General features: G+C 40.4%; 1 long non-coding RNA gene and 1 other non-coding gene across 2 annotated transcripts in view; both read right to left on the reverse strand.

Moving 5' to 3' along the window:
• Positions 1 to 24,201, reverse strand: part of LOC148006284 (uncharacterized) — a 392,633-nt gene that overhangs the window by 138,046 nt on the left and 230,386 nt on the right. The window contains exon 3 of the long non-coding RNA XR_015686659.1: positions 16,841 to 17,155. This is a non-coding gene — a long non-coding RNA (uncharacterized LOC148006284). The remainder of the gene's footprint in view (positions 1 to 16,840; positions 17,156 to 24,201) is intronic.
• On the reverse strand, positions 3,140 to 3,266 carry LOC120102717 (small nucleolar RNA SNORA17). Its single transcript, XR_015687397.1, has one exon. It is a non-coding gene; the product is annotated as a small nucleolar RNA SNORA17 (small nucleolar RNA).

Below are 24,201 nucleotides of genomic sequence, written 5' to 3' on the forward strand. Positions count from 1 at the left end.
CTATGTAAAATAAAATCTCATTTGAAATAATTATCAAAAAGAAACCACAAAGATTGTTCATGGAGTAAGTTTATCTGACACTAATTTAGATTAACTTTAACTGTGATAACCCTGCCCATCAGCCTTCAAGATTAAGCTTTTATGTCTTCTTGCAAGTCTAGTTAGAGCCTCATATAAAGTAGTTGAAACATATTTCATTGCTACCTACAGAAGCCTGGCCAGTCTCCATAGCTGCTAATCGACAAGATTTGCAACTGATTTTCTGGACTCCTAGACATTTCAGTAACAGTGTTCCATGCACAGATTTCACCCTCAATACCAGCAGAATAGAGACTGAGCTTTTAGTAGTTTATTAATGCTTCAAAGTACACTTGTTCCTTCCACAGTGATCCTATGATAAACATGTGCTTACCTGAGTTAGCCCAGCTGCAAGCTCTTATCTATGAGACAGAGAAGTTCTGAAGAACTCCAGATTATGGGTTGCAGCTGAAGTCATGTGCACCTTGGGTACAGCTTATTGGTCTACCATTTATATGTTTCAGTGACTATAATACCGATGACATTGCATCTGCCTCAGGAGAATGGTGAGTGAGGAAGCAGCCTGAGGAGATAGAACAGTAATTGCAAGGTGACAACTGAAACTTTATATCAGACTATCAGTAAAGAAGGTGGTCCTCCCTAGGAAGCAATATGCTACAGTATACCTGGAGGGAAGAGTCATGCAGGCTTCTCATAGTTGAAAAAAAGCACATAAAGTGTCTTCTATGTCAGTGGTGGCAATAGTATAAAAATATGTGGTGGTCAATGGGAAAATAACATGCTTATACTGTCTATCTGGACAATACGAGACCCTTAAGTTCTTTATGGAAAAATATTGCTGAGTCCTTATCTGATAAGTTCAATAACCCACAATGAACAGATAGGTGGAGTCAGCAATAAAGGACTAAAATCACTTGTTCAAGCAAGTGTCCCAAATAGCTTGAGACGTCTTTATATGTATTGATTTTCAGAACATTCAAATGCATACAGTTTCAGAATTTCCTTATACAGTTTTCAAGAATCTCAACTAAAATTTGTTTTCAATTTTCCTTATCTCCTTGTAGCCAGTGATTAACAATTTCCCATATCTAAGCAGTATAGTATTATAATCCAAATGACTATGTCTAGTGGAGCATATCTACACATTGCAAGCCAAAATGATTTAAGTATTGTTTATCAAGCCAAATGATTATATCTAGCCAGGAACATGTAATCTGTGCATTTGGTTTCTAAGTAAAAGACAATTAGAATCCAAAGCAAGCTTTTCAGAGATATATAACCTTTGTATTTTATCACCTATTAATTTATTATGCTCATAATGTTTAAAAGTTGACTTTTTTCCTCTAATCTGTTTTAGTTTTACAGTATAGTCCTGCCTATTCAACTTTTCTGTAAAGAGCACAAAGAAACAAGTAATACTTTTCCATTTACTCATAGTATTTGCTTCTTTTACATAAACCCTTACATAGGACAACAAATAATGTATGTAATTTATACTTATAAGTGCATGGTATATTTTAACTTACTTAACTTTACTTACTTAACTTAACTTTACCCTAAGAATGACCTAATATGTCCTGGAATGAACTATTTACTGTTGACCCTTATATCCTATCTCTTTAGGCCCTGTCTTCTCTAAATAAGTTTTGAACCTTCCCTCTCATCAATATATTGACATGCTTAGGCCTTAGAAGAAGTAGTTGACATTCACAATCCCCTTCCTTTTTCTTCATATATTCCTGTGGAACTAATTTTGAAAACAGCCAATAAGATTTTAGTCAGTCATGACTTTACTTAACCTTTAAAATAATCAGGGATCATGGTTCAATCTCCAAAGTTCTCTATCTCCAAAGGCTTGATCTTGGGGCCAGATATCCTGCCTGCAGAATGTGACAAGAGATGTGAGGGGGTATTTTTATTTGCCTGTGTCACCTCATGGCAGAGAAATGGCAGGACCAGCTTTTCCACAATAAGGTCCTCACGTTAAGCTTGTCTGTCTCCTGCCACCAAGGTCAGATGTACTGTGCTGTCCAGGCATGAAGCAGGGCCCTCTGGCCTTAGTGATGCAGCTGGTGAGGGTCAGGCTCAGATCTCATGATCTTATGACTCCAAGGCCATCCTCCTGCCTGCCATAGGAGGAGAGAGATAAAGAAGATGTCCCATGCATGGTGACAAGTGCAAGTTCAAGTTCTACTAGGATGTTTGTATCCTCTGGGCCAGCACACCCAAATCTGCTACAATGTGTGGTCCCAGGCTCTTCTTAGTACTGCATGTGGCTAAGGCCAGCATCAACTCACCTGCTCTCATTCCTTCAGGGTCAGTTCTCCCACCATGCCCAAAGGAGGGTTTGACCCAGTTCTGCCCAGCCATCAGATATCAACATGTTCCCTGGGTAGGAGCTCAGACCATGGATATTTGCCTGGCATTTGGTGACAACAGAGACCTGCTTCTACAGGGCTGTGGACCCAGTAATGGCGCTCTCATGGCACCTCAGGCCAGTACTTCACCATGGTCCCAAGTGTAATTACCAGCCACTCATATCAGGCTGTTTCTTGTAACCCTCTAATCTCTAGTACTGCCTCTCTTCTTTCTGACCACATTCTTCTATTTCTTCTTCTCTCCCATTTATCAACATGTCACTTGTTCTTCTTAGAAGGTCTTGTGGATTCTGAGTTTCAGGAAAACATCTAAAAGTTGGTCTCAGGAGTGCTGTACCCTGATCATGCGTTATGGCTCCAGGCAGCATTTGTTTCACTCATGGTCTATCGTCTAGACTTGGCTGGTCCTGGAGTGGTGGTCAATTCAGGAAAGCTCCCTGTCTAGGACCAATGACTCCAGTCTGGTGGTCATTTTTAGGTTGCTACTTGCCCTGCCCATCTGAGAGAAACCTTGCACTGGCTGTCTGTGACACCTGTCCAGGGACCTTGAGCTTATTTGGGTTCTTCCAGTTTCTAGTTCTTCATCCTGGAAGACAGTCTGGGCCTTCCTATCAGTAGTCTTGTCTTCTTAGGTTCTCTCTCTCTCTCTCTCTCTCTCTCTCTCTCTCTCTCTCTCTCTCTCTCTCTCTCCCTCTCGCCCTCCCTCTTTCTTAAGGAAATAAAATGAAAATTAACTGTTCTAATGTTCACATGTCCAAATACTGGGCAGACATAGTGTGTCTCTTTTCTGCCACCTACAGACACACATGTGATTCAGCACTGACACCTGCATAGTCTCTATAAGTCAGGAATAGATAACAGCCTTAACTAGTCACAATTTCATAGATGGAGACACTGGGCCAAGAGGACATTAAGGGGACTTCAAGGGAAAGATACATATTTAGAGTTTTCTCATATGTTACACTATAAATTAACAAGAGCCTTTACATTAAAAAGAAAATGGGTGCAGAACATTTGAAATCATGAGTGAAATGATAACAAAGGCTAGAGAGATGGCTTGAAGACCTAGATTCAGTTCTTAGCATGCACCCTGTGGTTCCCAAAGATTTATACACCGTGTTTAAAAAAAAAGAAAATAGAAGATTCCTTAAGCACAAAGCATAATCAGAAGGAGAAACTGAAAGAATAAGAGTGTAAGGTGGTAAACAACCTGTGACTCAAGCAAGAGCTCTATTGGTCGGACAGAGTGATGGGAGCACCACAGGCCAGAGCAGGCATCTCTGTTATTCCTACACACAGAAAAATCCACAGTGCTCCACACTTTGTCTCCATAGTTCCTCCTGTGAGTGTTTTGTTCCCTCTTCTAAGAAGCAATGAAGCCAATTTTGGTCTTTCTTCTTCTTGAACATCATGATGCCGGTTACTTGTACTTGGGTATTTTGAGCTTTGGAATAAGAACAGGGTTCCCAATGGAGGAGGTACAAAAAGAACTGAGGTAACTGAGGGGATTTGTAATACCACGGGAGAACAAAAGTATCAACCAACCAGACACCCCAGAGCTACCAGGGACAAAACCACCAACCAAAGAGTATACATGGAGCAACCTATGACTCCAGCTGTATATGAAGCAGAGGATGAAATTGTCTGGGATCAATATGAGGAGAAGCCCTTGGTCCTGTTAAGCCTTGTTTCTCCAGTGTAGAGGAATGCCAGGCTTATGAATTGGGACTGGGTGATTGGGAGAGGGAGCATACTCATAGAAATGGGGAGAAGGGATGAGAGAGGGGGAATCCGGGAAAGGTGATAACGTTTGAAATGTAAATATATAAAATATCCAATAAAAATGCAAAAAAAAAACAAAAGAAAGAAAAAAGTGATACACATCCAAGTGGAATTTGACTCAGCTACAAAGAAAACTGAAATGAGGAAATTAAAAGGGGAACAAGAATACCCTTGGCAGGGAAGAGAGAGGCAAAGATTAAAACAGAGACTTATGGAACACTCATTCAGAGCCTGCCCCACATGTGGCCCATACATATACAGCCACCCAATTAGACAAGATGGATGAAGCAAAGAAGTGCAGACCGACAGGAGCCGGATGTAGATCGCTCCTGAGAGACACAGCCAGAATACAGCAAATACAGAGGCGAATACCAGCAGCATACCACTGAACTGAGAATAGGACCCCCGTTGAAGGAATCAGAGAAAGAACTGGAAGAACTTGAAGGGGCTCGAGACCCCAAAAGTACAACAATGTCAAGCAACCAGAGCTTCCAGGGACTAAGCCACTACCTAAAGACTATACATGGACTGACTCTGGACTCTGACCCCATATGTAGCAATGAATATCCTAGTAAGAGCACCAGTGGAAGGGGAAGCCCTGGGTCCTGCTAAGACTGAACCCCCAGTGAACTAGACTGGTGAGGGGAGGGCGGCAATGGGGGGAGGGTTGGGAGGGGAACACCCATAAGGAAGGGGAGGGGGGAGGGGGATGTTTGCCCGGATACCGGGAAAGGGAATAACACTCGAAATGTATATAAGAAATACTCAAGTTAATAAAAAGAAAGTTATAATAAAAAAAAAAAGAAAATATCTGGAACTATAAAAAATGTATACCGAATGACAAAGATCAATGTGATTTGTTCACTTTTATAAGTGGATCTTAACTTTAAATGCTGAAATTTGAATGACTTATCTGAAGTCTGTAATGGTTAGAAGTTAGAAAGATATGATGATAGATTAATTGGGAATAGGCCTTAAAGAGAGTAAGAGGTAGTGGTAGGGATCAAGTGAGGCATTAAGTACTGCCACTTTGTTTTCAGACCATTTGATCATAAAGTAAAATTACATTCAAGTTCCCAGGCTGTAAGGAAGCTGGGAACTTTCTAAAATTGCAGACCTACTTGATCCTTATTCTTACTTGTGTGCCAAAACATAATGAATGTCTCTGCCTAATCACAAAAGAATAAATGATTCTGAATGACAAAAAAATTGTAATAAGATCTTGGCACAGATGCTTGTGGGTCTTTCTATTTACTGTGGAAATAATTGCTAAGATGTATGTTTGGGAACAAATGCTACTCCTGAGTCTATGCTTCTGTCACTGACAGGTCAGGTTTTGCTGCCTAATTCAAGTAAATATCATGCTTTGTGTGGACTTGTCTTCTGCTTTGGTTGTTTTAGATTTTCAGACCCTAACTGTAGAATGTATGTATATGTATGTGTATTGTAAAAGTAGACAGTGAGAATACTAGTGGCCGATAAGTTTCCACAAGGATATGGCAGGGAATAGGAAAGGAAAGGATATTGAAGAGTAAACAAAGGTAAGAATGTATAGAAGAATATTTGGGGATTTAGCTCAGTGGTAGAGTGCTTGCCTAGCAAGCACGAGGCCCTGGGTTCGGTCCTCAGCTCCAAAAAAAAAAAAAATGTAAAGAAGAATACCACAGAAACACATTATTTTCTAATTCAATGGTGAATAATGATGCTCTAGAAATAACAGGTTCATAATGTCAAATACAGATATCTTCCTTGTAGTAAAGGTCCCAAAAGCCAAAAATCCATGACCACTGAGCTGTAGCCAACATGTACATGCCCTTAGCTGCACCCATAATCTTCAGCTCTTCAATACCTCACTCTCAAACAGATGAGTAACTTATTTGACAGCTGTGATGCCCCAAGCAAGGACATTTTTGTTAGGGTCTGCATCACTGTGGGAGGATAATGTGTACGTTGGAAGCAGTAATAAACTCCCAAATCCTCAGGCTCTACTCTGCTGATCTTGAGTGTGAAATCTGACCCTGATCCGCTGCCACTGAACCTATCTGGGACCACAGAAAATCGGTTGGAAACTTTATAGATGTGGGTCTGTGGAGTCTGGCCTGGCTTCTGCAGGTACCAATTCAAATAGGTGTTTCCATCACTGTGTACAAGGTTCTGACTAGACCGGCAAGAGAAAGAGGCTTGACCTCCAAGATTGACAGACAGGGAGACTGGAGTTTGTGTCATAACAACATCACCTCTGGAAGCTGAAATAATGAGAGAAAAGTACTGAGTTACACACAAACTTCATGAACAATCTTGTGATTTTTTGTTATTTATTTCAACTGATATGTTTATATTTACATACAAAATTTTTAATATATTAAAATTCTAGTCATAACACAACAAGTGAAAAGGAAGCACCAGGTACTTCTATACATAACTTAGACTGTCCCAGTTCATCCATGTCATGATCTTCATCATAGCACAGGTTCTTTCTCATCTGGGACCTCCCGCTCACAGTTACACACCCAACAGGCCCAATCCTGGAGGATAATAACTGTCTACTCATATATGACACAACACATAATGTGAGCAGTATGACCCAGGACTTGTGTTCCCTCCCCATTCTCCTCTCTCACTTCCCTCTGTCCTCACCAGAAATCCAGAAGAACAACACCAACAGACTAACAGCCACTTCATTTTGATGAGGAAGCCTGGGGACACCTTTCACTCCCAGTTAGATGACAACCAACCTTTTAATCTAACACTGGCAGGGGTGGTTCCTCCCTGGGGAATAATATGCAAAGGCCTGGGTTTGTGTGGCAATACAAATAGAGGAAAATACCAGGACAGCTTCTCATGACTGCAAAAATAACAACACTCTTCTAGTTACAGAGGGCACAAGTGCTCTCAGATAAGCACTGGAGAAACTAGGAGAGTTAGTCACATACATCTGTCTCCTGAGAGGAGGAAATGTATACTTGGTTTTCATTCATAAAACTGGGAATCGATGTGCTTACTAACATGATAAACTTTTCTATCTATAAGGCCTCAGCTAGGTTTCCCAGAATCCCCTTCATATACCTTAATCTTTAGTTTCCTTTCTCAGTCAGTTGAATCCACCTTTAAATGAGAAGTCACATGTACTTTGCAAAAGAGTTTCAATGTTATTATGCCTTAAGTTCATTATGCACATGAAATTGAGATAAAAGTTTTTTTTCAAATGTTATACTGTGCTTAAATATGTCTAAAATATACTGCACTGATATCAGACTTTAGGCACTGCAAATACCATCAGGTAATTACTTCATCCTTACTGGATTTTCCTTCTTGCTACATATTGTTAGTATCTTTTCTAGCCATGATACTGCAGGGACCCCACAATTGGTAACAAATATGAGGGACACAAACCTCAGAGAAGATAATAAAATTCTTTTAAAATAGAAATTAGAGGTTAAAGAAAATTAGGCCTCTTCCCCAAAGGACTGTTACTGTGAGACAGTACAAGTATTATGTGTTTAATCAGTCTGTTGAGACAAATCATTTTGTACAATAGTTAGGATGGTTGTTAAGAATGAGAGGGAACTAATAATGTAAAGAATGTTCCAGAAAGAGTAATCCATGTCAATTATTTATTTTAAAAGAGAGGGGGATATTTTCTGCTGCACAGATCCTGTAAGATTTTAGTGAGGCAGGCAGATTTGACTCTGGGGCAGCTCATGCTTCCTGGTTGACAGGCAGGTTGAGAAACCAGGCCTCACATATGTGCCTTGAAGGGCGGAAGGTATGGGAAGAAGCAAGGAGTGGCAGCTTCAGTAACATTCCCAACATGTCTCTGACAGATCACCAATGATCTATTCCCTGACTGTTCATAGGGAAAAGGAAATGTGACCATGTAATACAGCTGATGCTCTGTGGAAGTGTTTGTGATGATGTCACAATGAATTGATATTAATCTTCATGTATATTTAGTCAAAATTAGAAATAATGTTATACAAGCAGTGAAATATTTAAACAATATTTTAATAATTATGTATATACAAATGGCATAATTCTCATTAATTTACTTCACAACAGTCATTTTCCCTAAATGGACCATACTTAGATTGAGACCCCATCATGCTATGGTATCATTTGCTGGTGTTTTTGGTTATGTACCTTCAAGAACAGTAAGAAACACGCTTAGTAGAGCAGACACTGCAGCGCCTGGCTTACTTCTGAGGTACTTGTGTCTCAGTACCTATAGTACCTGACCTAGTTCAGCAGTCCTTAGTATTAAAGACACAAGTTTCTAGATCCCCTGACCAGAAGTATCCTATCCCCATTTTTACCCAGTCCTCAGCAGCATGGTGCAGGGGAGAAATTTCTTCCTCCTTATCTCAATAATGATCCAATAGCATAGGCTGAACCTTATTCTTTTAAACCTCCCATTCTAAAATTTCTCCATTTATACCCATGCAAGAATGTCTATGCTGGATTTAATGCACAGGTTATGATACCAGCATCATTGTAGGCACAATTGCTGCATACATAATAAGAATTTAGTTAACTGTTCATCCTCAGAGACTGGCAATTTTCAGTGTCAGCAAACTTAGATGCCATTGACATTGGTTTACCACAAGACAATTTGATTTATCAGGAAATTGAAAGTGTACAACGCACAGGCCATATGGAACCCAAAAGAAGGAAGAACACACTAAAGTGCAGATACTACAGTCCTACTCAGAAGGGAGAAGAAGATAATCTCAGGAAGTTGAGGGAGAGAAGGTACTGGGAGGGAGAGAGGAGGGGAAGGAAAAGGTGGGGCAGTTCAGATACAGTAGGATATCTTGGAGAAGTAAAGAGGTTCAGGAATTTGAAATGAGGTTGGTAGCAGTGGAGGAAGTGGAACTGGTGAATAGTCACTAGAAATAGCCAGATACCAGGGCGCCAAATGTTTCCAGGACCCATTGGGGAGGAGATTAGCTTAAATACCCAATGAATGTGAGAAAGAACATATAAAGAGAACATATCCAATTGTCATGGTTTGAATACACTTGGTCCAGGGAGTGACACTATGTGGAGGTGTGGCCTTGTTAGAGTAGGAATGTCACTGTGGGTGTGGGATTTAAGACCCTCACCCTAGCTACCAGGAATTCAATCCACTCGTAGAGGTTATTTGATTCTTTTGGTCTATCTTTTTGATTTCACTGTATATATTTAATATTTTCCCTCTATTAGATGTACCATTTTTAGGATATTTTCCATATATGTTGGTTGCAATGATGTTCTATTGATAGTATCCTTTGCCTTATAGAAGTTTTACAATTTTATGAGGTCCCATTTGTTGATTCCTGATCTTATAGCAAAAGCCATTGGAGTTCTGTTAAGAAAATATTTCCTGCAGACCCTCCTGGTTGCCGCCCTCATGGAGAGCTCAAAAGCAACACCCCAGGAACAAACTTGAGCCACGGGACCACAGGTAAGACCAACTATTCTGCTCCAAGCGACCTGACAGGTGGTCTCAGGTCACACAGAGGCAAAATTCCTCAGAGACCAGAAACTTCCGGTTTTTAGCTGGATTTCCATTCTCACTGATCCCACGCTCGCAGCTCACTGGTCCCAAACCCCGTGGAAGAGAGAGCTCACCGCCTGGACAGGTGGGCACTCCTGAGACTGCAGAGCGGCAGAGACCACCAATACTGCCCAGCCCTGCCCACATTCCTGGCCCAAGAGGAAACTATATATGGCCTATGGGAACCGGAAGATAGGGTCACTGGAGCTGCAGGTCCCCTGCCCTCCAGACAACACCTGCACCTGAAGGGAAAGGATCAACAGTTCTCTGCACCCACATCCCATGGGAAAGAGAGCTAAACCTTCAGAGAGGAAAACATGCCTGGGAAGCAAGAAGAGACTACACTCTGCCCACATTTCTGACTCCAGAGGAAAACACCTAATGACACCTGGGAGCCTGGTGCACTGGGGTCCCCGGAAAAGGCACCGCAGGCCCTCCTGGTTGCCACCCTCACGGAGAGCTCAAAAGCAACACCTGACGAGCAAACTTGAGCCGATTGACCACAGGTAAGAACAACTTCTCTGCTCCAAGTGACCTGCCTGGTGAACTCAGGACACAGGCCCACAGGAACAGCTGAAGACCATAGACAGGAAAGACTACATGCCTGAAAGCAGAACACTCTGTTCCCATAAGTGGCTTAAACAAAACAGGAAAACAGGTCTACAGCACTCCTGACACACAGGCCTATAGGAGAGTCTAGCCACTGTCAGAAATAGCAGAACAATGTAACACCAGAGATAATCTGATGGTAAGAGGCAACCGCAGGAACCCAAGCATCAGAAACCAAGCCTACATGGCATCACCAGAGCCCAATTCTCCCACAAAAAAAAAAAAAAAAAAAAAAAAAAAACAAAAAACACTGAATGTCCAAACACACCAGAAAAGCAAGATCTAGATTTAAAATCATATTTGATCATGATGTTGGAGGACTTCCAGAAAGACACGACGATCTTCCTTAGAGAAACGCAGGAAAACATAAATAAACAAGTAGAAGCCTGTAGAGAGGAATCACAAAAATCCCTGAAAGAATTCCAGGAAAACACAATCAAACAGTTGAAGGAGTTAAAAATGGAAATAGATTCAATGAAGAAAGAACACAGAGAAACAACCCTGGATATCGAAAACGAAAGGAAGAGACAAGGAGCCATAGATACAAGCATCACCAACAGAATACAAGAGATAGAAGAGAGAATCTCAGGAGCAGAAGATTCCATAGAAATCATTGACACAATGGTCAAAGATAACGTAAAACGGAAAAAGCTACTGGTCCAAAACATACAGGAAATCCAAGATTCAATGAGAAGATCAAACCTAAGGATAACAGGTACAGAAGAGAGTGAAGACTCCCAGCTCAGAGTACCAGTAAATATCTTCAACAAAACCATAACTTCCCTAACCTAAAGAATGAGATACCGATAAACATACAAAAAGCCTACAGAAGTCCAAATAGATTGGACCAGAAAAGGAACTCCTCATTTAACATAATAGTCAAAACATCAAATGTGCAAAACAAAGAAAGAATATTAAAAGCAGTAAGGGAAAAATTTCAAGTAACATATAAAGGCAGACCTATCAGAATCACACCAGACTTCGCACCAGAGACTATGAAAGCCCGAACATCCAGGACAGATGTCATACTGTCCCTAAGGGAACACAAATGCCAGCCTAGAATACTGTATCCTACAAAACTCTCAATTAACATAGATGGAGAAACCAAGATATTCCATGACAAAACCAAATTTACACAATATCTTTCTACAAATCCAGCACTACAAAGGATAATAAATAGTAAAGCCCAACATAAGGAGGCAAACTACACCCTAGAAAAAGCAAGAAAGTAATCGTATTTTCAACAAAACAAAAAGAAGAAAAACACAAAAACATAATCTCACATCCAAATATGAATATAACAGGAAGCTATAATCACTATTTCTTAATATCTCTCAACATCAATGGTCTCAAGTCCCCAATAAAAAGACATAGATTAACAAACTGGTTATGCAATGAGGGCACTGAATTCTGCTGCCTACAGGAAACACACCTCAGAGACAAAGACAGAAACTACCTCAAAATGAAAGGCTAGAAAGTAAATTTCCAACAAACGGTCTGAAGAAGCAATCTCTAGTAGCCATTTTAATAATGAATAAAATCGATGTTCAACAAAAAGTCATCAAAAAAGATAAGGAAGGACTCTTCATAATCATCAATGGAAAGTCCACTGAGATGAACTCTCAATCCGAAATATCTATGCTCCAAATGCAAGGGCACCTACATAAATAAAAGTAACCTTACTAAAGGTCAAAGCACACATTGCACCTCACACAATAATAGTAGGAGATTTCAACACCCCACTCTCATCAATGGACAGAGCATGGAAACAGAAATTAAACAGAGACATAGACAGACTAAGAGAAATCATGAACCAAATGGACTTAATAGATATTTATAGAACATTCTATCCTAAAGCAAAAGGACATACATTCTTCTCACCACCTCATGGTACTTTCTCCAAAATTGACCATATAATTGGTCAAAAAACAGGCCTCAACAGATCCAGAAAGATAGACATAATCCCATGTGTCCTATCAGACCACCACGGGCTAAAGCTGGTCTTCAAAAACAATAAGGGAAGAACCCCTCATATATATGGATGTTGAACAATGCTCTACTCAATGATAACCTGGTCAAGGAACAAGAAAAGAAAGAAATGAAAGACTTCTTAGATTTAATGAAAATGAAGATACAGCATTCCCAAAATTATGGGACACAATGAAAGCTGTGTTAAGAGGAAAACTCATAGCTCTGAGTGCCTGCAGAAAGAAACAGGAGAGAGCATATGTCAGCAGCTTGAAAGCACAGCCAAAAGCTCTAGAACAAAAAACACCCAGGAAGAGTAGAAGGCAGGAAATAGTCAATCTCAGAGCTGAAATCAACCATGTAGAAACAAAAAGGACCATACAAAGAATCAATAGAACCAAAAGTTGGTTCTTTGAGAAACTCAACAAGATAAATAAACCCAGACTAACGAGAGGACAGAGAGAGTATGTACAAATTAACAAAATCAGAAATGGAAAGGGAGACATAAATACAGAGGAAATTCAAAAAGTCATCAGATCCTAGAACAAAAGCTTATATTCAACAAAACTTGAAAATCTGCAGGAAATGGACAATTTCCTAGACAGATACCAGGTACCAAATTTAAATAAGGAACAGAGAAACCATTTAAACAACCCCATAACTCCTAACGAAATAGAAGCAGTCATTAAAGGTCTCCCAACCAAAAAGAGTCCAGGTCCAGATGGGTTTACTGCAGAATTCTATCAGACCTTCATAGAAGACCTCATACCAATATTATCCAAACTATTCCACAAAATTAAAACAGATGGAATGCTACTTAATTCCTTCTATGAAACCACAATCACTCTCATACCTAAACCACAAAAAGGCCCAACAAAGAAAGAGAACTTCAGATCAATTTCCCTTATGAATATGGACGCAAAAATACACAATAAAATTCTGACAAACTGAATCCAAAGGCACATCAAAACAAAGATCCATCATGATCAAGTAGGCTTGATCCCAGGCATGCAGGAATGGTTTAATATACGGAAAACCATCAACATAATTCATTATATAACCAAACTGAAAGAACAAAACCACATGATCATTTCATTAGATGCTGAGAAAGCATTTGACAAAATTCAACATCCCTTCATGAAAAAAGTCCTGAAAAGAATAGGTCCATACCTAAATATAGTAAAAGCCATATACAGCAAACCAGTAGCTAACATTAAACTGAATGGAGAGAAACTTGAAGCAATCGCACTATAATCAGGGACTAGTCAAGGCTGTCCACTCTCTACCTACATACTCAATATAGTTCTTGAAGTTCTAGCCAGAGCAATCAGACAAAAACAGGAGATCAAGGGGATACAGTTTAGAAAAGGAGTCATAATATCATTATTTGCAGATGATATATATGATAGTACATTTAAGTGATCCCAAAAGTTCAAACAGAGAACTACTAAACCTGATAAACACCTTCAGCAAATTGGCAGGATATAAATTAACTCAATAAATCAGTAGCCTTCCTCTACACAAAAGAGAAACAAGCCGAGATAGAAATTAGGGAAACGACACCCTTCATAATAGTCTCAAATAATATAAAATAATTCGGTGTGACATTCATTGGGCAAATAAAAATCTGTATGATAAGAACGTCAAGCCTATGAAGAAAGAAATTGAAGATGATCTCAGAAGATGGAAAGATCTCCCATGCTCATGGATTTGCAGAATTAATATAGTAAAAATGGCCATTTTACCAAAAGCGATCTACAAATTCAATGCAATCCCCATCAAAATACCAATCCAATTCTTCAGAGAGTTAGACAGAACAATTTCCAAATTCATCTGTAATAACAAAAAACCCAGGATAGCTAAAACTATCCTCAACAATGAAAGGACTTCTGGGGGGAATCACTATCCCTAAACTCAAGCAGTATTACAGAGAAATAGTGATAAAAACTACATGGTATTGGTACAGAGACAGACAGATAGACAGTGGAATAGAATTGAAGATCCAGAAAAGAACCCACACACATATGGTCACTTGATTTTTGACAAAGGAGCCAAAACTATCCAATGGAAAAAAAAGATAGCATTTTCAGCAAATCGTGCTGGTTCAACTCGAGGTCAGTATGTAGAAGAATGCATATTGATTCATGCTTCTCACCCTGTAAAAAGCTTAATTCCAAGTGGATCAAGGACCTCCACATCAAACCACATACACTCAAACTAATAGAAGAAAAATTGGGGAAGCATCTCAAACACATGGTCACTGGAGAAAATTTCCTGAACATGACACCAGTGGCTTATGCTCTAAGATTAAGAATCGACAAATGGGATCTCATAAAACTGCAAAGCTTCTGTAAGGAAAAGGACACTGTTGTTAGGACAAAACGAGAACCAACAGATTGGGAAAAGATCTTTATCAATCCTACAACAGATAGAGGGCTTATATCCAATATATACAAAGATCTCAAGAAATTAGACCGCAGTGAGACAAATAACCCTATTGATAAATGGGGTTCAACTTGGTCCTCAGTGCATGGGAGTACAATGGCAGGTACTTTGGGACAAATTCAGGACACGATGGGCCTGATTTTCTTAAATGGGTACTGCTGATATTAAACCTTTTCAGGAGAGTGGATTCAGTTTTAATTGTTTCCCCATCCCTTTCTTATAAGGACATTATTGGGAAGTTTATACCAAATATGAACCCTTTGATCTTTAACCTCTCACCCTCCAAGTTGTTGTTGCCTTTGCCCTGGACTACGCGCAGCCCGATCCTAGCTGGTTTTGGAGGTTGGAGGTGAGGTGGCTCAGAGTCCACAACACAGACTCCTGGAGCAGGTGAGAAACGCTGCAGCAAGCTCATCTAAACGTTGCTGCAAGCTCCTTTAATACCCTCTACCCGTGTCTGCACCAGAAATCCTTCATCTCTCAGGCAGTTCTCAATTAGGTCCTCCTGCAAGAGATACCTTTTGCATCTGCGCAGTCCCCAGCATTTACAGAAATGCAACTCTGCCTTCCCTGGTATACCAAGTCTATGAGGGATTCATTTCTGTTGTTTTTTATTAGTTACCTTGTCTGTAGTGGTAAGTTATAGACTCGAGTATCAGCTAAGGTAAACCAAACCAACCAACCAACCAACCAATCAATCAACCAAACAAACAAACAAAACACAAAACAAAATATTCTTTGCTGTGCTAGACAGAAGGGCTAAGATTGGGATCAGTCTTATTAATGGAACGGTTACCAGACTCCTGATTCTTTAGATGTGAAGTCGATAGAAGAGAAGTGAGATATTGCCTTAATTTATATGAGCTCAAATGCTCCAATTTCTGCTGATGACAGTTTGAGGTACCCTACTTCAGTCAAATAAGAATTATTACCTACTTAGTGAAATGTAAGCTTGATGGAATACGAGTCTCATGTCTTTCTGTAATCATAGCAGTGGGAACACTGTAGAAACACACAGAGCATGTGTTAAAGAGATACATACAGTAATCTTTATCCTTTTCTTTCATATGCAGACATGTGTGTTATTTTATAACACTGCACAAAACTATTTATTACTTTGTGGAATTAAAATACACTTCAGATTCTTTTTGTATTTTACTTGTCTTGGACCTAGAAACAGTGATTTTTCTAAGAATCCCTATTTCTTTTGTTTGCAGGATAATACTGCATATTCTTAGAACTAGAAGCCACTACTCTTGGCTTCATTGTTAATGGCCTTGCTAGCAAGTAAAATAAGAACGTGTGTGTGCATCTCTTCATTTCACCTTTTACCCTGTCCTATTTTGCAAATTTACTTCCTCACCTATAAAAATATTTTAAAAATTATCTTTAGGGATATGGTGATGCTCCAGTTAGGATGTCTGTCGCCTATTTAATTATTAGGGTTGATTTGGATGATCTGGCTGATTATGTGTGGGTCCCTGTTTTCTCTCACTATTCCTGAGATATCCCTTTCAAAACTGTTAAATCAAAGAGAATGATTTTCCCCATCAGAACAGGACTGTTCTTCAACTAAGAGCATAGGAAAAACTGAGCTCCACTCCTACAACCTTCTGATAAAACTCAAGGTCATCTGCAGGACAATGTAGGTCTGTCACACTTCCAAGACTCTCATGGCTTTCAAATAAAGCACTGTTTTCAGCTGTCCACCCTCTAAAAGCGAACTTAATAAAACAAAAAATAATTTTCAGAATAAAAAAAAAGAAAAACGGGGTTCAGAGCTAAACAAAGAATTCTCACCTTAGGAATGCCGAATTGCTGAGAAACACCTAAAGAAATAGATGTTCAGCATCTTTAGTCATAAGGGAAATGCAAATCAAAACAACCCTGAGATTTCACCTCACACCAGTGAGAATGGCTAAGATCAAAAACTCAGGTGACAGCAAATGCTGGCGGGGATGTGGAGAAAGAAGAACATTCCTCCATTGTTGGTGGGATTGTAGACTGGTACAACCATTCTGGAAATTAGTCTGGAGGTTCCTCAGAAAATTGGACATTGAACTACCTGAGGACCCAGCTATACCTCTCTTGGGCATATACCCAAAAGATTCCCCAACATATAAAAAAGACACGTGCTCCACTATGTTCATAGCAGCCTTATTTATAATAGTCAGAACCTGGAAAGAACCCAGATGCCCTTCAACAGAGGATACAGGAAATATGGTACATCTACACAATGGAATATTACTCAGCTATCGAAAACAATGACTTTATGAAATTCATAGACAAATGGATGGAACTAGAAAATATCATCCTGGGTGAGGTAACCCATTCACAGAAAAACACACATGGTATGCACTCATTGATAAGTGGCTATTAGCCCAAATGCTTGAATTACCTTAGATGCACAGAACAAATGAAACTCAAGAGGTATGACCAAAATGCGAATGCTTCACTCCTTCTTTAAAAGGGGAACAAGAATACCCTTGGAAGGAAATTGGGAGGCAAAATTTAGGACAGAGGCAGAAGAAACACCCATTCAGCACCTATCCCACATGTGGCCCATACATATACAGCCACCAAACTAGGTAAGATGGATGAAGCAAAGAAGTGCAGACTGACAGGAAATGGATGTATATCTCTCCTGAGAGACACAGCCAGAATACAGCAAATATGTAGGAGAATGCCAGCAGCAAACCACTGAATGGAGAGTGGGACCCTTGTTGAAGTTATCAGAGAAAGGACTAGAGGAGCTTGAAGGGGCTTGAGACCCCACATGAACAACAATGGCAACCAACCAGAGCTTCCAGGGACTAAGCCACTACCCAAAGACTATACATGGACTGACCCTGGACTCTGACCTCATAGGTAGCAATGAATAGCCTAGTAAGAGCACCAGTGGAAGGGGAAGCCCTTGGCCCTGCCAAGACTGAACCCCTAGTGAACATGATTGTTGGGAGGAGGGTGGTAATGGAGCGAGGATGGGGAGGGGAACACTAATATAGAAGGGGAGTGGGAGGAGTTAGGGGGATGTTGGCCCTGAAATCTGGAAAGGGAATAACAATCGAAATGTAAATAAGAAATACTCATGTTAATAAAGATTTAAAAAAAATACTGATTGCTCTTCCAGAGGTCCTGAGCTCAATTCCCAGAAACCACATGGCTCACAACCATCTGTAATAGGATTCCATGCCCTCTTCTGGTATGTCTAAAGATGGCTACAGTGTACTCATATAAATTAATCTATTTTTTAAAATGCATTTAAAACACACACACACACACACACACACACACACACACACATCATCTGTGTCATCTTCATCTAACCAGCTATTAAATACAAGGACATCATGAATTTTGAAGACAAATGAATGGAATTAGAAAATGTTTTCCTGAGTGAGGTAAACCAGGATTAAAAGGACAGGCATGACAGGAGCCTAGCATTACTGCCTTTTGAGAGGCTCCACCCAGCAGCAGCAGACAAAAGCAGATGCAGAGAGCCTCAGCCAAACATTGAACATCGCACTGGGAAACTTTTGAAAGAGTTTGGGGAGGGATTGAATGACCTTCAGGGAATTCATAAGAATGCCACAAGAAGACCAACCGAGTAAAATAGTCTAACTTGGAAGCTCTCATAGACTGAGCCAGTAACCAAAGAGCGTGCATGACTGGAACCCAGGGCCGCTGCTCACATGCAGCAGATGTTCAGCTTACTCTACATGCAGTTTCCCCAACAACTGGATTGGGAGCTATCCCTAAACTGATGCCAACTTGTGGATTCTATTTCTATAAATGTGCTGCTAGGTCTGGTCTCAATGGGAGAGGATAGGTCTACTGGTGCAGAGACTTAATGTATGAGAATAGGGTGATATGTGAGGGCAGGAGTGGAATTTGCTCTCTCAGAATAGAATGAAAGGGGGGCTGTGTGTCTGAATGACAAGGACAGGGAACAGTGATCTAGATGTAAGCAAACAAACAAGCAAACAAAATGGAACAAATTTATGTACAGATTTTTCAACAGAATGTTAATTCTAATTTTTTTGCCTTTAAGTCCTTTTAAAACACACACACACACAAACACACACACACAAACACACACACACACACACACACACACACACACACACACACGTGTGTGTTATCTTCATCCAAACACAGAATAAACCTCCAGGAGGTACAGATGATTCATCTTTAAATGTGTGATCAAAATCTTCCCAATCTGTTTGAATTATGAGAAAATAAGACCCTGAATTTGGTGGAAGCTTTAGGTTCCATGTGTAAATATCAGCTTCTGTGTTTACCTTTTGTCCATACTCTCCAAACCACAGTTTTTGATAATTTTGATTTAATACTTCACTGTCTAATTCATACTCATGTAAATAAAATGTCTTCTAGTCCTCAGAGTTCTGGCTCTCACACTCACCCTATATAATGATAACAATTGATACCATGATGATGTGACCCAAAGTATATTATAATTTTGTTCATGCAGCTGATGAGTTTGGATATTCTGCTTCATCTTCTCCAAATGCCAACAATGAATGTCCCTTCATCAGGAACCAAGGATTATAGTCCCTGACTGTGTTGCAGCAGTCTAGCAGTTGTGCTTGAATTATAAATCTACATTGTTTTAATGATGCAAAAATCAGCATATATTACTGTTATACCCAATTTTTGCCTAATTTTTCCTGCTTACATCTTTCAGTAGGGTTTCTATAATCTTTCATCAGAGGGTCTTCAGGTCTCTTTCACATGCCACTTGTGAATTTGCTCCTGTGAAAGCAGGAGGAGATTACCTGGGAATGAAAGACTCTAAAGGGAATGAGGTAGACCACAGCCTAACGCTGTGTTGTATTTATTATTATAGCCCAACCTGTGGTTTCTACAAAGCTTCTAAGCTTTTAGTTCAAAAATAAAAAACACACAAAGCCTTTATATTTACAAAAAAAATCATTAAACAGTACAAAGTTTGGCAACTGCCTACCCTCCTTGCTGTTAGAATCTATTTTCCTGTAATTAAACCTGAGGTATTACATACTGTGCTTCCTATGGGTTGCTCTTAACTGGCCATCCACAGGGTATCATTTTCTTTATTTCTAAGCCATGGGGTTTAGTCTTACTCTTCTTCCTGGTACTTCTCTCCAATTTTCAACACAGGACACCTTAAGCCCACCTATGTATCTTCTGCACAGATATTGAGTGTTCGCATCTTCATTTAACCATCAGAAATAATTTGGAACAGGGTCATTTAGCATGTTCCTGCAAACTCTCTCCTCAATGGGGTAACCAATTTTTTGGTTCATTATTAGAATTGAAATATAAGTAGCATCAGACCAACTAACTGAAATGCTGCACACAGCTGTACTTTAGTTTCGGTATACAATGTATACACAAATTCAATAAAGGAGGAGGTGATCCAAACCAGGCTGTTTGAGTTCAGAAAATCATGATAAGAAACACAAGATTAGACAACGCTTATGAGCAAATACTAAATGTTGACATAGCAACTCCTTGAAAACTTACTCAGGGCACATTAATTTAAAGACAATTGTCTGGTATATAGTATAGATTATGTTTTAGGGAAGCATGAAAACAAGGCAGAAGACCATATGCAGACTGAGGGTACACTAAGGGCAGATACTATCTGTGCTCTTGGAATTTTCCTCCCCAAGACTCAGCACATCCTTTCATAAAACTGAATTGTTTTCCCATGTTCCAAAAATGAGGCAGTGAAAGGAGGGACTAGTGAACTGATATTAGGAAGCAGTAGGTAAATATACACTTGAGCCAAGCCTGACAAACACAGTATCCATCAATTCACTCTGGCTGAATAGGGAAAAGTAACACCAGAAGATGAAAAGTTATCTATATCATAAGAAGTGATAGCAGGACAGTGTGTTTATCACAAGGAGGCAAAGTGTGTGTGTTTGTTGGGTGGGGGATAACATGTAGAAACATCAGCCCCTTTTTTCACTGACCTGAAATAAAACTTCTGTCCTTGTTCTGTTTGGTTTTATTGCAGTTGATTGACATACTGTTTATTACATGAATTGAATCAAATAAGATAATCATTCATCAATATAAAGAAATTTTGGAGCATCCTTGCACTTTTGAGACTGTGCTGTTGCAGATGAATAGGTCCTAATGAGATAGTTCATGGAAAGCATGAACCAGAGTTACACTAAGTACCATGCTACATGCACGGCTCAAGATAAACATTTTTCTTTGTAGAAAACTATGCATCCAAATTCTATTCTAAGACACCTGCAGGATGAGTAATTGAGGTTATCCAATATGTTGCTGTTCTCAGCCTGGACAAAGTGCTCCTGATTTTCATGTACCCTAGCCTATTACTGAGCCATGAGGACTTCTTCACAGGTGGGTCATGCCCTCAGAAGAATCAGTTGCTGTCAGAACACAAAATGGACATGAGGCCCACACTCTTTTACTTGGGTTCTTGCTTTTCTTCCTCAATTAAATAATAAAATCTGAATTAGCTTATTGATTACGGTAAGGGATGACTGGTAATTGAACTAAATTCTCTTTTAACATGCTTCATATAGGGATTTTAGATTTGCATCTTAATTGTCTTTTTTAAGATGTGACATCCAGATATGCCAGACTCATCATTTTTTCCAAACCTTTGAGGGAACGAAATGTACAGTTGCTTGCTGGTCTGCAAAGTACCAACAGACATCTGGAAAAATCTCCAAAATTCTTGATATATGGTTCATCTGACTTGGAAGATTCAGTTTCATTGATGTTCAGAGGTTGTGGCCAGATTTCATCTTCATCTTCAGGAACCTGGAGTCTGAACATGTTTCACCTTGTTCCTCTTGCCAGTATTAGAGTAACCCTTCCATAGTGGTACTAATCAGAACATATGCCACTTGGAGTAACGGGAGTGTGAAGCTAGGTGTCTATCATTGTACCTGAACTCCTATATCCTCTAATGCCTGAGAATATTTTCAGATGAAACTTGGCTTAACAGGACACTCTCAAGTTTTATTAGAAGCAAGAATCTAACTCTGCCTCATTGTCTTATGCTTGCACATGCACTTATATTTGCTCATCAGCACATTGGCCATTGTATACTAAGCATTTGTTTTGCACAATCAAATCGGTCTTCCATAAGCATAATGAAGATACTTTACACATGAAAATGCACTCTGAGACAGAAATGTAGAATCTGCATTTTATCCATTAACTGGGTATTATAAGATGGTATCTGATAGTCAGAAAATTTGCCGCTATGCCACGCTAACCCCAGTAGATTCTGTGTGACAAGATCCACAGACTGAGGCATTAGAGTCCAAAGGGAGGAGGTCTCCTGGAACAAGTTGTGGAACTCTCTAGACAGAGAAAGATATTGAGCTGTAATTCTCATGGCACTTTGTCTGCTTTTTCGTATTCTATTCCTTTTCTGTATTTATGACATATTCCTGATACCCTAGTCTGAGAATTTAAGTGAGAAAATTGGATAAGAAGCCACTCCTTGAGAAAGGATCACTGGCCATGACCTTTTCTCCAAGAGTTCCAGTGCTTTGCTTCATAAACATTTATAAAATTTCAAAATAGTACTTTGATGAAAACCCTCCCAACATTATATGAACGTGTATGGCTATGCATGTGTAATTCAGGTGGGCTCTGAATTGGCTAGAAAAAGCATTGTTTTAAGTATAGTTTTAAATTGAATTTTGAGGATTTTTAATAAGACAGAAGCTTGATGATAGACAAAAACTGCCCATGGAAATTTATTAACTTGTTCCTGACGAAGGGGTCAGAACCAAGTGCCCCTGATTGTCTTCTGAACCCACTCCTAGAAGTTTACTGCTAACCCTAATTGATTTTTTGTTCAGTTAAGTGATAATGATATTATCTATTACATTCCTAATTGATTCTTTGAACCCTGAGTTAGATATTGTAATACCTGCCCGAAACCTGCTGAGCCTGGACCACAACTCCCTGCTCTCAAACCCCGTGGGAGAGAGAGCTCATCACCCAGACAGGTAGACACTCCTGAGACTGCAGGGCAGGGAGACCGGCAGAACTGCCCACTCTTGCCCACATCCCTCGACCAAGAGGAAACTGTATAGGGCCTCTGGGAACAGGAAGATAGAGGCACTCAAGCTGCAGGTGCATGGCAGTCCAGGCTGCACCTGGATCTGAAGGGACCTGGTCAAACAGTTCCCTGCATCCAAATCCCATGGGAGGGAGAGGTAGACCTTCAGAGGAGTAGAAACTCTTGGGAAGCCAGAGAAGACTATTCTCTGCCCACATTTCTGACTCTAGTGGAAATCGCCTAGCACCATCTGGGCCCCCTGTGAACAGGAACCCCGGAGAAGGCTGGGTAGGCCCTTCTCGTTGCTGCCCTCAAGGAGAGCTGAAACTTAGCCCCCGAGGAGCAACTTCATTCCCGAGACCAGAGGTAAGACAAACTTTTCTACTCCAAGTTACCTTACTGGTGGTCTCAGGACAAACAAAAGCAAAATTCCTCTGGGAACAGACACTTTTGGTTTCTAGCTGGAGCCTAAACCTCACTGATCCCGACCCACAGCTCCCTGATCCCAAAGCACATGGGACAGAGACCTCATCACCCAGACAGGTGGGAACTCCTGAGACTACAGGGCAGGAGAGACTGCCAGTACTGCCCAATCTTGCCCAAATCCCTGGCCCAAGAGGAAACTGTAGAAGGCCTCTGGGAACAGGAAGATAGGGGCACTCGAGATGCAGGTGCATTGCAATGCAGACTGCGTAGGGATCTGAAGGTACCCAGTGAAAGAGCTCCCTGCACCAAAATCCTGTGGAAGGGAGAGTTAGACCTTCAGAGGGGCAGACACTCCTGAGAAGCCAGAAAAGACAACTCTGCCCACATTCTGACTCTAGAAGGAAATGCCTCGGGCCATCTGGGCATTCACCCACCCCTGGGCACAAGGACCTCAGAGAAGATAGGGCAGACCCTACTGGTTTCTGCCCTCTAGAAGAGCTGAAACAACACCCGAAGGAGAGTCTTCAGGCCTGAGACCAAAGATAAGGCCAACTTTTCTGCTCCAAGCGACCTGCCTGGTGGACTCAGGACACAGGCCCACAGGAACAGCTGAAGACCAGTAGACAGAAAAGACTAAACGCCTGAAAGCAGAACACTCTGTTCCCATAAGTGGCTTAAAGAAAACAGGAAAACAGGTCTACAGTATTCCTGACGCACAGGCCTTTAGGACCGTCTAGCCAGTGTCAGAAATAGCAGAACAAGGTAACACCAGAGACAACCTCATGGCGAGAGGCAAGCATAAGAACCAAGCAACAGAAACCAAGACTACATGGCATCATGGGAGCTCAATTCTCCCACCAAAGCAAACACTGAATATCCAAACACAGCAGAAAAGCAAGATCTAGATTCAAAATCACATTTGATCATGATGCTGGAGGACTTCAAGAAAGACATAA

This window comes from Rattus norvegicus, chromosome 4, assembly GCF_021556685.1.
Source record: "Rattus norvegicus strain SHRSP/BbbUtx chromosome 4, alternate assembly SHRSP_T2T, whole genome shotgun sequence".
In the NCBI taxonomy this organism is placed as follows: domain Eukaryota; kingdom Metazoa; phylum Chordata; class Mammalia; order Rodentia; family Muridae; genus Rattus; species Rattus norvegicus.